Source organism: Topomyia yanbarensis, chromosome 2, assembly GCF_030247195.1.
Source record: "Topomyia yanbarensis strain Yona2022 chromosome 2, ASM3024719v1, whole genome shotgun sequence".
Lineage (NCBI taxonomy): Eukaryota > Metazoa > Arthropoda > Insecta > Diptera > Culicidae > Topomyia > Topomyia yanbarensis.
In genome coordinates, this window is record NC_080671.1 from 371,605,952 (window position 1) to 371,622,959 (window position 17,008).

The 17,008-nt window shown below is 40.4% G+C and overlaps 1 protein-coding gene across 4 annotated transcripts in view; it reads right to left on the reverse strand.

Annotated features, from left to right (window-relative positions):
• LOC131684531 (solute carrier family 22 member 21) overlaps positions 1–17,008 on the reverse strand; it is a 240,834-nt gene that overhangs the window by 164,941 nt on the left and 58,885 nt on the right. Inside the window, exon 1 of one of the 4 annotated variants that reach the window (XM_058967496.1) lies at positions 6,889–7,285. The exons of 1 other annotated variant lie outside the window; for it this stretch is intronic. The gene's annotated coding sequence lies outside the window, so the exon portion shown is untranslated. Of the gene's footprint in view, positions 1–5,949; positions 7,286–17,008 lie in introns of those variants that run through there. 2 more of the 4 variants (XM_058967495.1, XM_058967494.1) reach the window with 2 other exon arrangements.

A 17,008-nucleotide genomic window follows, 5' to 3' on the forward strand; every position in this document is an offset into this window, starting at 1 on the left:
TGGGAATTTTATTTAGTCCGGGTGCTTGTATCACTTTGATATTGTCCCGCTCTACCTCGCTATGCGGTATAATCGACTATATCATTGGATTGTGCTCTGAAAAGAGCTCTTCTAAGAAAACATTCAGTATATCAAGGTACATTACCAGAGGCCTCGTGGGCCCTCTGATCTTAGCCATCGTCACACGATATGCGTCGCCCAGGGGTTGGCGTCAGCACCCTGGCAGAACTCCTTAAAGCAAATCGATTTGCTTCGCTTTATCTCACGTTTCCGTGCGAGTCGCACGCTGCCTGAAGTGCTTCCACAAAGAGATCGTTGTTAAATGACTTCAGCTTCCATTTCCGCTCGTGAGCTCCCGCCCCACAGTGGCACGACTTAGAACAAAAGGTGGACTAAAGTCCAAACTTTTCCCTATCGGTTCATATAGGACGTTTTTATGTAATTTTGGTACGCTGAATTCGTTTTCGATATTAAAACATTCAAAAATGAACATTCACTATTCATTAGGGTGTCTCAAAAATATTTTTTTTTCTAAATCGATCTTAAAATTTGTGTATATTAATTTTCGTGTGCTAAATCGTTTTTGATATTAACATTTGCAAAAAAATTTCATTGTACATTAGGGTGGCTCAAAAATAATTATTTTGTTGTGAAGGTTCAAATTTTTTTTAAATTCATTTTTGTGCGCTGAATTCCTATGTTGGTTATAGAAAATAGAAATTAACTTTACTACTTATTAGAGTGGCTCAAAAGTAAAAATATTGTCTTTTATAAAGATTTCTTTCAATTGTAATTTTGAAATTTATTTTCGGTATTGAAACGAATTGATTGACATCTCATTATGGGGCTTTAGAAATGATTATATTATTTTTAAGGATCAAATAAGATGTGATTGTCTAATTTTGGAACGTTTAATTCATTAGTGGGTTACTTGGTATGAAAACTACATTTTTTTTCATTTGCAAAACAAACATTTTGAGCGTCTTAGTGGAATATTGATTTACATTCACTAATCAACAAGATTGTTAACGATTTTGTTTTCGCAGGTGTGTTTTAAGTTGCTTAGATTGCTTATTTCATACCTTAAATTAAAATAAATCCAAAATCCTTTTTTTGCGTATATGGTTCATTTAAAAATGGTCTTATTTTATTTGGATAATATCGCATACCATTAAGCTATATCAGTGCTATGCAAACTCGGAAAAAAATAGTCTCACCAAATGACTAGAACTCAACTGTGTTCACACAATTTAACAGTTATTACGTAAGTTAGCAAAAATAGTTCATGAAACATTTTATGACACATTTCAGATGGTTGAAAATATTTACTGAATTTTAAACATTCTTAATTCCTTTACCACTTAAAAACCATACTTCCCACTCGGCTCCTTACTCTTGATCACTAGTAAAACCCTTAAAGATCATGCTCTAAATGCTATTTGAAAGTTGTGCATAAATTAGTGTCATTATTCTAGTTATAAAGTGAATATTCAAATTAAATATCAGTAATAACCATGCGTGTCCATTCACAGTTTTTTCAAATTTTGACTGCTTATCGCAAGTTTTCGCAAAACTAGCATAGGCTCATTTTGAAGAGAAAATGAAAAGCTTTCCAATGAGCATAGTGTGATCGCGGGCATTTACGGGCGTCGTTGTTGTTATCGCTTTAGAAGTTCGAATTCAATAAAAATTCATGACAAACAGTTATCTAAACACTAACTAAACCAACTAGTGACTTATTTTTGGCGATTTCGATGTAATTTTATCACACGGATAATTTTGGTGAAGTAATGCAATTCATAAAATCAACCGTTTCTTTGAAAAACGAGAAAAACCGTATATAGTTCCTATGGTCAAATAATGCAAAAAACACTTGAGTTATGCCCTTCAAAAAGCTGTCAGAAATTCATTTTGCATTCAAATCACCTAAAATCTAGCGAAAATGTCTCTGATGGATCAGCTGATACGAGAAAAATACTAGTGAGAATATCGCATAACCTTCATATATGGACTTAAGTCCGGGCTCGTCCCACTGTGCGCCCTATGTATTGACGCTTAGTATCGTATTGTCAGGAAGTCACTACACATGTAGTCTACGCAAACTCTCCATGTTTGCCACTAATGACGGGCTACAAAAGGTAACGTCGATGATGGATTCTCGTCAATTTCTGCGGCAAGTTGTACTGGTGCCCTCACAGCATAGCATAACATCTAGTTTGGCTAGAGATTCCAACAGGCTATAGTACTATTTTGTGTTGGAATGTCTGCTTCTTCACCTCTTTGTCCAAATAATGTTATCTTCTCCGATGACTACCGGTCTTCGTCGGTCCAGCTCCCCAGAAAGCGCGTCTAGCATCCGATGGTACTGCTCTAGCGTTCGACTAGGGGGTGCGTAGCAGCTACATATACGTATAAAGATCCTATTACGAATTACGAGTTTGAGGCGAGTTTCAGACACCAGAGAATTACATCACTTTTCACCACGTATATAAGTACATAATAAGGCAAGTTATTCTATATTAACTGTTAAACTATGTTGCAAAAGACGAATAGTTTTATTGTCGGTAACAAGAATGATTCTTAGAAAAGAGTGGGTTCGTAGCGTGGTCTTCTGGCGCCCTTGGCGGAGCTTTAGTTTTGCACGCCTTTAGTATTTACCGGCTTTCGTATTCAAATCGACTTTCAAACAATAATTTAGTTGTACTCTATATATATATATATATATATATATATATATATATATATATATATATATATATATATATATATATATATATATATATATATATATATATATATATATATATATATATATATATATATATATATATATATATATATATATATATATATATATATATATATATATATATATATATATATATATATATATATATTACAATGCCCCAATAAAACGTTCTCTAACTTAAGGGCGAAAATAAGGCAAAGTTTCGTATTTTTTCTGGAATTATAAAAAGGCATAAGAACTTCCGGTTGTGATGGTTCACAAAGAAGGTTTAAAGAATGAACAATTTTACAAACACATGTGATCTTCCGTTTATGTCCCAGACATTACCCACCCATCTTTTTGCACATGCAAGGAAAACAAAGATGCTTTTATGGCCAACTGCTGATTAAACTTTTTCACAATCTTCATGCCATTATCTAAGAAAATTGGTGTGCAAGTCTTACATCGAGTGAAGATTGGTGACCACATTTTTGCTTCAGTATCCACTGGCTTGTCTTCCAAGTTATTCTATATTCCGAAATTTCTTTCTGTTTTTAGTATCAATACCTTAGTATCCTATCCTTACTTAGTAAGTCCTTCATTGAGGTCTACCGCGTCCACATGTCCGCACACAAAGTTGAGATTGACGGTGTGGTCATCGATTCGAGTTGGTTGTGCGTTAATCTACTGGCTAACTGTTTAAAGCTACAGTCAGCGAAGATCTTGAATGGCAATCACGCTGGACGGGACAAACGTGTAACGGGTGACCTTTGGCGAACCCGCTGTCTGTTCAGCTGTTTGTCCCTTGCGTTACGAATTGCAGTATTGCACTAAATATAAGTAACAATAAGGGACAGTGTAACAATTGTGCAGAGGATTATGAGGACGATTCTTGCATTTGGCAGGCAGCGAAGTGTGCATATTGTCCACATGATCAATTAGTATGGTAATACAACGGTGTACAAACAACACCCGATGAATCAGCACTTTTACTAAACAGAGCTACGCCACTTACAACAACAAACTTTTATGATCTCTTGGATCAAGAAGACTTTTCTCTTGAGAGACCGCCGAAGATAACAGTTCAAGAAAGCTCCGAAAGAGTCTTAGAAATTTGAGATCAAACATGGAATTGTCAACGCTTTCAAGGGCACTAAAAATTTCATTTGGCATTTCAACCAGAGATTCAACATAGTTCAGGACAAGTTGGGTCTAGGTGTGGATTGTGGTATTGCGGAACTCTTCCCGGCATCGAGGAAACCTTAATCCCCACGGTACAGCATGTGGTCGTCTTCTCGATTACAATTGATCTCTTTGCTACAGCTTTATTGCTTATGTCCACATATCTAGTGTAACCCGTCCGGGTAACAATTCAGCAATGGGTGTAAATGTACCCTTTTTGTGTATACACTCCGTAGAGTGTATTTGTTCACTTAAAGTTATGCTCACCGCTGTTCGATACCGTTCACATTTAGTTTCTAAATTTTGTATAGTTTCGCGTTTTTTGAACGATTTTGTGCCTTCAGATAAGTGTAGTAATATTTGTTTTATGTTTGTATAATAATAACGTAGGGTTTAGGTAGGTAACCGTTCTCCTCTTGCTGTTATATTTGTTGCTGTTTACGCTGCAAGGAGATGACAGTTATGCGGCGGTGCGGTTTTGTGGTGTCGGGTTTGTTTTGGACGAGTGAGGAAGGCGGCCATCGAGTTTTGATCAGAGAGTGACAGACCACGGTGAAGAAAGCACGTCCTCGATACGCAGTTTCGGGATAAATAAACAGCCACAACAGCAATTGCGCGAAGTGCGCGTGTGTGACGGAAGATATCCGTCGGAAAGTGCCGTCCCGTGGTTTGGTCATGGTGTTTCTGGTGCTGGATCGCCGTCGGGGAAAGCTAATTAGCTATAAAGGAGTTTACGCTTCCCTGGTTAACCGAAAAGGATGCGGACGCACCATTCCGCCGTTCGCTGGGAAGGATAAGCCGAACGAACCTTGCTCTACTTCCCAGCTAATAAGCAAGGAGGGTGAAGCAGGGTGGACAGCGGCTCCCCCTGGGAAGAATACTGCGGTGTCTTCCGGGATTCTTTGCGGGGAGCAAAGCTCCCTGGCTAATTGCTAAGGACCGCTGCCGGAGCAGCCAACGATACCAGCAGGACGGAATAAACCTTCGCCATCCGCCATCGCCAAAAGCAGCTGATCAGCTCCACGGTCAGAGTGCAGCACAGAAGAGAGGAGAATAAAAGACGGTAAATTTAGTTTGTTTGTTTATATCTTTTTTTGTTTGTTTATATACGAAAATCAGAAACTCCGATAGGAGCACCTAGGCCGCCCTGAAAAGAAGGGTCCGCCGGGCAACCAAGAAGCCGAGTAGTGGGCAAACCCTTATTTACACTAGCTAACGAGCGATATACATTGTAGAACAACATTACTTATTACGAATAAATCTGAATGGGACTGACAGGGCGGTAGAAGGGACTTCTGGCGCCTTTGACGTAGTATCCGTTATGCGTCCTTTTGGTGTTTACAATGGTTTTGTTTTTCATTCCGACTTTCGAACAATAATTTACTGTGTACCTAGAAATGGCACACTTATCCTGACTTATCGTCACTTATTTTATAAAGCAGATCAATACTTTAGCGCTCCCCCTTAAGGTTGGCGCTCAAGCCGGCCAACCGTTGGGGCCAACACGGCCAACCGCTCGCCAAGGGTCTCTAAAAGAGTACCCCTAATGTGCTAATTAATTGAAATGCGATATTTAGTTTCACGAAATTTTGCTGAAGACAAAATGTCATCGAAAGCGAGAAACACTTTCTACCGTCTTTTCGGGTTTGGGACCACCGGAGCTAAATGCCTACTCTCACAAAATCAAAAATATTAAGTTAGTATACCAAAATTCAAGAATATTTATTGGATGCACACAATTGTTCGACCAATATTGACAGGTAGTTGTCTTGGAGAAGTCAAAGCCATTCGATCAAAGGAAAATCATCTTCTGAGAATGGTCAAATGACGCTGACTAGTACGGTGACGACAACTCATACTGCTACTGTAGAGGCACAATATCCTGTGCTTACCGTCAAACTTGCGCACTGTACTATGAACTTGATCTGAGCCGAGGATTTACTTTCAATCGTAGTATATTTATAAGTAGTTAAATGTTTAAGTTTTATATAAAAAAAAACATCTTACGCTGAGCTAAATTACAGCTGTGAATCACTCACCTGGTAGAATTCGTTTTGTAAAAATATTAACCCATTATGGCCCAACTTATTTTTCACACGCAGCACAAATTGAGTTTTCCGATTGGAAAAAATGATGTGGTCATTCCAGTGAAAATTATTTTCTACTAAGAGTAGCTGATATAATAAGGAACACCCAGTGAAAATTTAAGATTGATCGATTAATTAATTCCTGAGATATCGTGGTCGCCGCGAATGAACTTTTCAACAAAATACAATTCCGAGATAATCGAGTTTTACTGTCGCTGCAACGAGTCAACGGTCTAGCGTATCAAACACTACGCACCGCCTACGAGTGGTCAATGAGTAGCGGTCTATGAATCGCTGTAACTCAAGTTTTAGTATTTCGATCTTAATGAAATTTTGAGAAAATTTTCCTCAGCGTATGTAGTTTGAGAATATCTAATTTACAAAAATTCGATTTTTTCATCATGACAAAAATGTGTAACCCCTTAAGAGAAAATTGAATAAAAACAAAACATAAACACCAGTTTAACCACTCTAACTTCTCTAAACGTATTCTGTAAGAATATATGAACAATATTAACTCATTGATAATGCCTGTTCTGCGTTATTCCTTAAGTAATAGGAGTTATTCTTAGCACCTACTATATATAGTAGGTTGGGCAATAATGGGTTAAGAAAATGTCACTCTACAATAAATCGAGTTCACATTTGCACACAGATCAATCAAAATCTTTTAATCTGCCACCGCTGCGCTGGGATCGCAAAGAAACCTAAATCATTTGATTCAAATACTTTCAATTATACTAAATAGCGACACTCTCGTACTCATCAATCAAAGTCGCGACGAAGGGGTCAATACAAATATTTCACTTATTCAAAACAAACAGCTCAATGCATCCCGATATATCTTATCGCAATCGATCGCAATCCCTCGAGAGCGCTGCATTCCTCTACCTCAGACACGGCCCTTTTTGTACCGTGTTACTTAACGCGAGATTCCACGACCGGCACTCACGATTACGGGCCAGCTTTTCTATATCAAGATTCCGACTTCAATTAATCTATCTCGCTAAGCACGACCGTTTAACAATGATGTCTTTATTAGTCTTTCAATCGCGGCGCACCCCCGATTATGAGTTCTGATTTCCGAGATTAATCGAGCCCTCGTTCGAAAACCGTCACGTACTAACACACAGACACAGTCACCGGTCACCGTTCAGCAGGATCTCGAAAACATTCTTATCAAACTGGTTTCGATTTAAGTTTGCCAAATCCGTCACGTGAAATTTCCTGCACCGTCCGTCACGATGGAAAACCGCAGCGATACTGACTGACGCGATGATGATCTCGCGACGATGCGCGCGGTTTATTTTACAGCCACTGACTGGCTGGCGGCGATCGCTATTTTGCCCATCGAACACCGAATCAGCATCAGCAGGGGTCGGCTGAGGAGCTGGGCTGGGCAGCATGGCGCGAGCAGTTCTCAGTCAGTTCGCGCGTAATTTGTACCTACACCAAATCAAAGTGCACCACAACCACTCGCTGTGTTCGTCCACGTCTGCCGTGCCTACCTGTTGGACCCACCACCAATAGTCCGGTAGCGAAATGCAACCGCGCCTCCCCGTACGATTTGCGCGTCAGTCGCCGCGGAGTCGAAGCTTGTTTTTCGGAACGTCCCCGGGCGCGGTGGCGGGATTTAGATTTGGCATTCTTCACTCGTATAACGAGTCATCGCGATCACGGTATTTGTATGGCAGCATAATTGGAACATAAATAAATCATCACAGAATTAGATTCGCGAAAATAGTTTCCTGAACCGAACCATAAACAATTTAATCCAAACAGTGCTACGCTGTGTCTTGTCAATGTCTCGTTGCCACTCGGCTATTGTTTGATTTAGTCTATTAAAGTAACGATGGGTTCGTTAAAATAAGACGATCTTGGCGGGTAACTTGCTGCAATACACCAAACAGTGTGATATTTGCTTTTTTTACGTATCAGTCATTTATGCGGCGACACTTTCGTTTGTCAATATTTATTTATTGATAATATGTAATAATTCTTAAGATCTGAAACACTAATCTCAATATAAAAATACCTGTTTTAATCCACCTAGCGGTGCAATTGTGCCTATCTCAATCATGAACACGAAAATGTTTGCGTTGTTTATATTCATTAAAAGCTTTCAAATGCAAATATTACATTTTATTATACATGACATGCCAAATATACAAGAAAAGAAATCATTATTCGAGTTCTAAAATTTTGTAAAAGAAAAAACAGCCACGGTAATATTGCACTGAAAAAGGTGCGAAATCGGCAAAGTCCAAAAAGTCGATTTTTATAAAAAAAAAATTTCGTGATAACATAAAATATCGACGTTACATACATTTTAAAGATGTTTGGCTTCAAAAATACGAATTCGATTTCTTTAATTTCATGGGGTCCCCCCTTTGAAAAAAACTTTGAGTTCCGGTTTATATGGGAATTTCATATGTGACCGGACGGTTCAGTCCATATTTCCGGAACCATCTAAGCGATCCGACATAGACATCTGTGGGGATAATATAGCTATCATTTGGGACTAAGTTTGTGAAAATCGGCCCAACCATTTCCGAGAAATTGATATGAGTTTGCTAGTTTTGAAAGATGGTCGCTTTTCCCGGGCACTTCCGGAACCGTCCATGGTGGTCAATGTAGTCAACGAAAGTTTGGTTGGCCGTCGGTGACCTAGAACAGCAAATTTAAGTTGTTTGAGAGACATTTTAGCGAAATTTTTACCTTTTTTGCTTTCATCGGAGTATCGGTTTGAATCGCAGTTTGCTATGTGATCGCACGCCACAACCCGTAACTCCAGAACCGGAAGTCGGATCGGGATGAAATTTAATAGCCATTTACGGGGGCGCAATACCTTTCATTTGAGACTAAGTTTGGTTGAATCGGTTTATCCATCTCCGAGAAACCGATGTGACTGTTATTCTGAATTTAGATACTTCCGCCGGGGCTTCCGGAACCGATGATGGTGGCCAATGTGGCCAAAGAGACTTTGAATGTATGTTAGTGACCTACACCTAATACTACATATCGAAGCAGTTGTGGCCATATTTTGGAAAAAATGTCATCTTTATACACTCAAGTTTTTTTTTACGCGGTTTTTTTTTGCGCGGTATTTTTCTACGCGGTTTTTTTTACGCGGATTTTGAAATTTACGCGGTTTTCATTTACGCGGATTTTGAAATTTACGCGGTTTTCATTTACGCGGTTTTTGAAATTTACGCGGTTTTCATTCACGCGGTTTTTTGAAATTTACGCGGTTTTCATTTACGCGGATTTTGGAATTTACGCGGTATCCATCAATGAGGTTCCCTTTATCGCGGATTCTTAAATTTAAGTGGTCTTCATTTACGCGGATTTTGAAATTTACGCGGTTTTCATTTACGCGGATTTTGAAATTTACGCGGTTTTCATTTACGCGGATTTTGAAATTTACGCGGTTTTCATTTACGCGGATTTTGAAATTTACGCGGTTTTCATTTACGCGGATTTTGAAATTTACGCGGTTTTCATTTACGCGGTTTTCATTTACGCGGCTCGTATCCCCCGCGTAAAAAAAAACCTGAGTGTACATTCATTGCAGAATTTATTAAAATCGACATTTTCTGCAAGATTATGCTTACCACCCTGTAATTCCGGAACCAGGAGTCGGATCCATTATAAATTCAATAGCAGCCTATGGGAACGTTGTATCTTTCATTTGAGACTAAGTTTGTCAAAATCGGTTCAGCCATCTCTGAGAAAAATGAGTGACATTTTTGGTCACATACACACACGCAGACGCACATACACACACATACATACATACACACGCACAGACATTTGCCGAACTGGACGAACTGAAGCGAATGGTATATGTCACTCGGCCCTCCGGGCCTCCGTTAAAAAGTCGGTTTTCAGAGCAATTGCAATACCTTTCTATTGAGAAAAGCAAAAACAAGCTTACAGCCTTTAGCTTTGAATTATTTTGCAAAATATCATAAAATATAATACTGACTAACTGCCATTCTTCAATTTGGTGACAATATGTAAATCTAGCCCCTCTTTTCAATCGTTTTCTAAAACCTACCTTTGTGAAGCCGGCCTGCACCAGAGTTCCATTAGTTATGGAGTTTGCGTTTTGACTTCGTCTCATCAGAATCCAACAATAATTTAGTGACAGGACTAAGCTATCGCCGGATTCACGTTAGCTCCATCGAACGGAGACACAATTTGTGTTTCTGAGCAAACCCTTAGTCAAGCGTAATGTCCCGCAAGAAAAGAAGCTAATTTTAAGCTGATGAGACCTAACGAAATCAAAACATTTGGTTTGGCTTAGCAAGCCAATGCAAGGTGCACTATGTTATGTTTATCCTTAGTGGAGAGCAATTTAGGTAAAAACTATTTTTTCTCCATAAGGGAAAAAATTGTTTATAACCATCGTAAAGAGTACATAACCTATAACTAAATTAGTTATGGAGTTTACGGTTCAACTTCGACAAATTGTGTCTCCGTTTTTGGAGACAGTTTAAATCAGGCGCTAGCTTAGTCCTGTCACTAAGTTAGCGTCGGATTCTGATGAGACTTAGTCGCACTCTGCTTGGCTCTATATTGGAACATAGTAGCATTATTTGGTGCATTTTTGTAAGAACACACGAAGAACGAACATAATCGGTACAAAAACCGTTCAGATTATATTTCCTTCGTAAACTAGACTGGACAGCATTTTCGTTGCCATCTTATGAAGCACGCTGCATGCTTATCAATATACAAACATTAAATGAACGTCGCAAATTTGAAACGCTTTTGTTCATTAATAATATCATTCATAAGAGGCGACTGGAAACCCTCGCTAGGTCAGGCGACTTTAGTTTCTTCGCAAATTGTGGAATTCAAATGATGGTCATATCCCTAATACCAATTTCGGGGTTTGCTATAGGCGATTATAAGCCAACATGTTTGGTATCTTCTAATTACTGTACAATCAGTACTGGTGTCTATTGCTCTAATCGACTATGGTTAAATTAAAATTGTTATCAATTTTCAGCATATCAAATTATTAATTGGCAAGGAGCAAAAAATAATCGTGTTTAGCGGTAGTATAGCTGAATAATATTAATAACACTATGTCCGAATTTTGGTATGAACGGCCTTTTCTTCAAAGTTACTCATACACAGAAATGATCCCTATGGTATTTATCGCATTTTCCACGACGAAGCGTATTGTTACAATGAGTTGCTGTGTGGCCCAATTGTTTACAAATTATGCGGTTCGTCATAGTCCGTCCGATATAAGTCTGAGTCTCATCAGCTGCGACTGATGCTGAATGCAATCGTTTGCAGGTGCTTTTTGCTGATTGAAGCATAGGGTCCTTAAACAGCCGATCTGCTGAAGCATGAGAAGATCCGCATCACGCTCTCGATCTCAACTTCTTGTGCGGGGACATACACGTGGTTGAAGATACAATGGAGATGGAGTCAGCAACATAAACGCAGGGACTTTTCTATGCCCCATGGTATCCAGTTGGCTCACAAGATTAGAAACACCTTTTTCTAGTTCTCGGTCAACGTCACGAAAAAGAATGTCAAAACCTTTAAGAGGGGAAAAGGGAATATTCGCCTCTTCGGGTTTGAAAAGTCTCTTATAAAAAATTTCTAAGCCTATGTGTGGTGTCGGGACTGGAACCCAGGTGCGCTACGTACAAGGCAATCGATTTATTAACTACGCTACGCCCACCCCCTATGCCGCCGGGGAACTTACCAAGTCCGTAAGTTAATGTTATACCTATTTATCAGCCAGACAATGTCAGCTTCTTTCACCGAACAGCCTAGATAAGCCGTGTAGTGTCGGTAGTGGTTGTTTCAACCGGCTAAGAATTACACTACGGACTACCTGTTCCAGTGGTAAATATCCACCAAACAGGGAACCCCGATTCCATAGTGTCATGCGACCCGTGCTATGGGTAAAATTGTTGAGGGGGTTTAAAACATTCTCAATGGCGAACGGAGCCTGGGAAGAGTTGGGCGAACTCCCCAGTATGCTGCATTACGCAGCGGAACGTTCACTCTACACACCGAAGTTTTTTCACCGATGATCCACTTAATTTTGCCGAATTTTTGTTGGCTGGGGGTTTGCTGAGACTCTCGGCTGATGGTAGTTCGGTGAAGTTTTGTTGAGTTTCGATTATCAATTTTCGATGTGTACAGATGAACCTGCCCAGAGGCCGTGTGATCCGGCCTAGAAATGAGCCACTGGAGTCCTGCTCCCATGTCGTAGGAGGCGACTGAAAGTAGGAGACCCCAAGTCAAGGTGTAGTTCCGTGCCGGGGACTTAATGACTGAAGGGTCTAAAATATGCCAGTCGCGCACGGAGCATTTTGGGTTTTGCCTTTACTGTGTTATGCGAATCTCTGACACAATGGACCATTATTTTCTTCACAAATCGTGGGAATCAAATGATCATGTCCCATTTAAACCTGATATGGCTCGCTATATGCGTTAAAATCCCAACTCGCTTGGTGTCCTCTAGTTGTTGTGCAATTTATGTTGGAGATGAAATGTACAGTTCTCTAATCAACAATGGTTAGAATAGCACAAATCAATCCCCAACATAAACGTAAAGCAACTATGAATTTATCTCGACTCATGCAGGAAGGTAAAGCTTCCGTAGCATTGGTTCAAGAACCGTATTTCCATAAAGAAAACTTCTATTTTGGAAAGTTACTTAACACTGCCTTCATTGCTTACAAAAAGACAGGCATGACTAACCCACGTGAAATGCCTCGTGCTTGCATTCTTGCAAATAAGGCTATTGACGCGTGTCTCATATCGGAGCTCACAACTCGCGATATCTGTGTTGTCACAGTTACACTGACTGTCGGAAACGTAGACAAAAAATATATATATTGTTCAGCATACCTACCGCATAACGAATCATCTCCTTCTGATGATTTTAAAAGCGTTGTATCATATTGTAGCAGAAATGGGCTTCCGCTCATTATCGGCAGTGATGCGAATGCTCATCACATCATTTGGGGCAGCTCAGACATCAATCTGAGGGGCTCTGAACTGATGGAGTACATAAGTAGTACAAATCTCCATATTCTGAATGTGGAAAACCGACCAACTTTTGCGAGGTCTGGGAGGGAGGAGGTGTTAGATATAACACTTTGCTCTGATAGAATTTTGCATGAACTGGGAAATTGGCAGGTTCCAAATGAAACTGAACCGTCTCTATCCGATCATAAATATATATTTTTCGATCATTTTGATGTCACCTTCAATGTGGTCACATATCGTAATCCTAAATCTACAAACTGGGACCTCTTTTTGGAAAACTTGACGAATAAATTTCATGGATATTTTCCAATAATTAGTCAACTAGACGACTTAGATGACGTCGTGGATACGACAAACTCATTCATATTAGCATCCTACGAAGAAGCTTGTCCACTTCGTACTGTTAAATCGACTAGGGTAACCCCTTGGTGGAGAGCTGAACTTGAAAGAATGAAGAAAGTTATGAGAAGAGCTTGGAACCGGCGTCAGCGTGATGACTCCAGGGCTTTCAGGTCAGCTCGTAGTGCATATAAGAAATGTCTTCGATCTGCAGAACGGGCTGGCTGGCAATGTCTATGCACTAATGTCTCTAGTCTGAACGAGGCTACCAGATTAAATAAAATTCTCTCCAAATCGAATGATTTTCAGATGAACTCCTTAAAAACCAGAGATGGTGTTTATGTGACGGACGAAAAAGATGTTCTTAATTGTCTCTTATACCATGTTCACACTACACAGTTAAAACATGTTATAATAATTAGCAACAAGAAAAATGTCATCAAGACAGCGTTAAAACACGTTTTAACTCGTAGTGTGAACGTAGTATTAGACGCACACTTTCCAGGTTGTATCGATCCGGAGTTGAACAATGTTCACAGATCTCATTCTGGTGATTCGGACTCGTGGGCGTTAGCACACACACATTGGTTTCCACTGAATCGGTCAAGTGGGCAGTTGACAGCTTTGCTCCATACAAATCACCCGGAAAAGATGGAAAACTTCCCGTGCTACTGCAATAGGGATTTGATATTCTTAAACATGTCTTGAAAAAGATTTTGCTTTCCAGTCTTGCTACCGGGTATATCCCGAAAGCATGGCGAGAAATAACTGTTAGATTTATTCCCAAAGGGGGGCGCTCAAGCTATGAAGAAGCCAAGAGTTTTAGGCCTATCAGCTTAAGTTCTTTTCTTCTGAAAGCTTTGGAACGGATAATCGATCATCACATCAGGAACTTTAGTTTAGTTGAATATTCACTGCACAAAATGCAACATGCATATCAGTGTGGGAAATCCACGATCACTCTGCTTCACGATGTTGTTTACAACATTGAGAAAGCCTTCTCGCTCAAGCAATCTAGCTTGGGTGTATTCCTAGATATTGAGGGTGCTTTTGACAATGTGTCCTTCCAGTCTATTCTGGAAGCGACGCGCGGTCATGGGATACCTGCATGTATCTCGGGTTGGATAAACGCAATGCTTAGTAACCGAATACTTTGCTCGTCACTGCGACAGGCTGAGATACGGAAGTTAAGTATTTGCGGTTGTCCTCAGGGCGGCGTTCTGTCACCTTTGTTATGGAACTTGGTAGCTGACGGCTTGTTGAAGAAACTCAATGAGCTTGGATTTCCAACCTACGGGTTTGCTGACGATTACCAAATACTAATTACTGGATTTTGCATCGGAACAATCTTTGACTTAATGCAACAGGCATTAAGAGCTGTCGAACAGTGGTGTCGACAAGTTAAACTATCAGTTAACTCAAGCAAAACTTCAATGGTTCTTTTCACGAAGAAGCGAATAACAACCGGGGTTCGTCCCTTGCAGTTCTTTGATTCTGAGCTACTGTGTGCAGATCAAGTCAAATACGTTGGAGTCATATTGGATTCCAAACTGAATTGGTCTGCTCACATTGAGTTCAGAGTCAAGAAAGCGTGCATGGCCTTCGGGCAGTGCAGACGAACTTTTGGAAAGACCTGAGGTCTCAAACCTAAAGACATCTATTGGATTTACACGACAATTGTGCGTCCAATACTGTCATACGGATGCCTTGTGTGGTGGCAGAGGGGAGAGGTGGTGACAATCCAGTCAAAGTTAAACCGTCTGCAAAGAATGGTGCTCATGGCGTTGACTGGTGCTTTCACCACGACTCCGACTGCTGCTCTTGAGGCACTTCTAAACATCAAACCATTACACATTCACCTCAAACAAGAGGCACAATCATGTGCATACAGACTGCAGGTTACTGGGCTTTGGAACAGTAATAATGTTGATCTTGCTACCGGTCATACACGATTGTGGTCACAAATGGTTACATGGGGTGAAGATATTCTTGCTCCCAGCAATATTACACTCACTTGTAGTTTTCCTTACAGGACATTCCATGTGAAGATTCCCTCTCGAGAGGAGTGGTTGTCTGGCCATATGGAAAGACTACAACAAAGGCAAGTGGTCTGTTACACTGACGGTTCTCTGATGGAGGGACGTGCTAGTGCTGGTGTCTACTGTCGTGAAATGAGATTGGAACAATCTCACTCACTAGGTAGATACTGTACTGTATTCCAAGCAGAAATCTTTGCGATTATGTGCGGGGTGCAATCGGCCCTTCAACTGAGTTTGTCCGGCAGAGTTATAAACTTCTGCTCCGATAGTCAGGCTGCAATCAAGGCCCTTAGCTCAGACAAATCCCGGTCCAAGCTAGTGATTGCGTGCCGAACCCAAATCGAAGAACTAAGCATTGTCAACACTATCTACCTTGTCTGGGTGCCCGGACATTGCCGTATTACTGGAAATGAATGGGTTGACGAATTGGCCAGGGCAAGTTCAGCGATTGACTTCGTTGGTCCTGAGCCCGCGCTGCCAATTTCGACAAGTTGGATAAGGGAAAAAATACGGTCCTGGGCTTCGTCCGAGCACCGCAATAATTGGAGAAATCTACAAACGTGTCCTCTATGTTGCGTTTCGGCTTCGCCTCTTCAGAAACCGACACTAACGTATTGTCGGAATAGATTAGCGCCGGCTTGACGCAAATCCCTTAAAACTAAAACACACTATGTGTTTCAATCAAACGACTGATCAAACGTGATGTCCCGTTCGAGCAGAAGTTCTGTTTATGCCGATGAGACACAAGTGAAGCCGAAACTTGTCTTGGCTTAGCAGGCCTATGCGAAAGCACTATGCTATATTTCACCCTAAGGAGGAAAATTTGGTAAAAACCAAAATTTCTCACTAGGGTGAAAATTTGTTGGTAAAAACCAGTCTTTGTACAGGAGGGCACAAATCCTTATTTCATACTATGTTGCGTTTCGGCTTCGCCTCTTCAGAAACCGACACTAACGTATTGTCGGAATAGATTAGCGCCGGCTTGACGCAAATCCCTTAAAACTAAAACACACTATGTGTTTCAATCAAACGACTGATCAAACGTGATGTCCCGTTCGAGCAGAAGTTCTGTTTATGCCGATGAGACACAAGTGAAGCCGAAACTTGTCTTGGCTTAGCAGGCCTATGCGAAAGCACTATGCTATATTTCACCCTAAGGAGGAAAATTTGGTAAAAACCAAAATTTCTCACTAGGGTGAAAATTTGTTGGTAAAAACCAGTCTTTGTACAGGAGGGCACAAATCCTTATTTCATACTATGTTGCGTTTCGGCTTCGCCTCTTCAGAAACCGACACTAACGTATTGTCGGAATAGATTAGCGCCGGCTTGACGCAAATCCCTTAAAACTAAAACACACTATGTGTTTCAATCAAACGACTGATCAAACGTGATGTCCCGTTCGAGCAGAAGTTCTGTTTATGCCGATGAGACACAAGTGAAGCCGAAACTTGTCTTGGCTTAGCAGGCCTATGCGAAAGCACTATGCTATATTTCACCCTAAGGAGGAAAATTTGGTAAAAACCAAAATTTCTCACTAGGGTGAAAATTTGTTGGTAAAAACCAGTCTTTGTACAGCCGGCGCTAATCTATTCCGACAATACGTT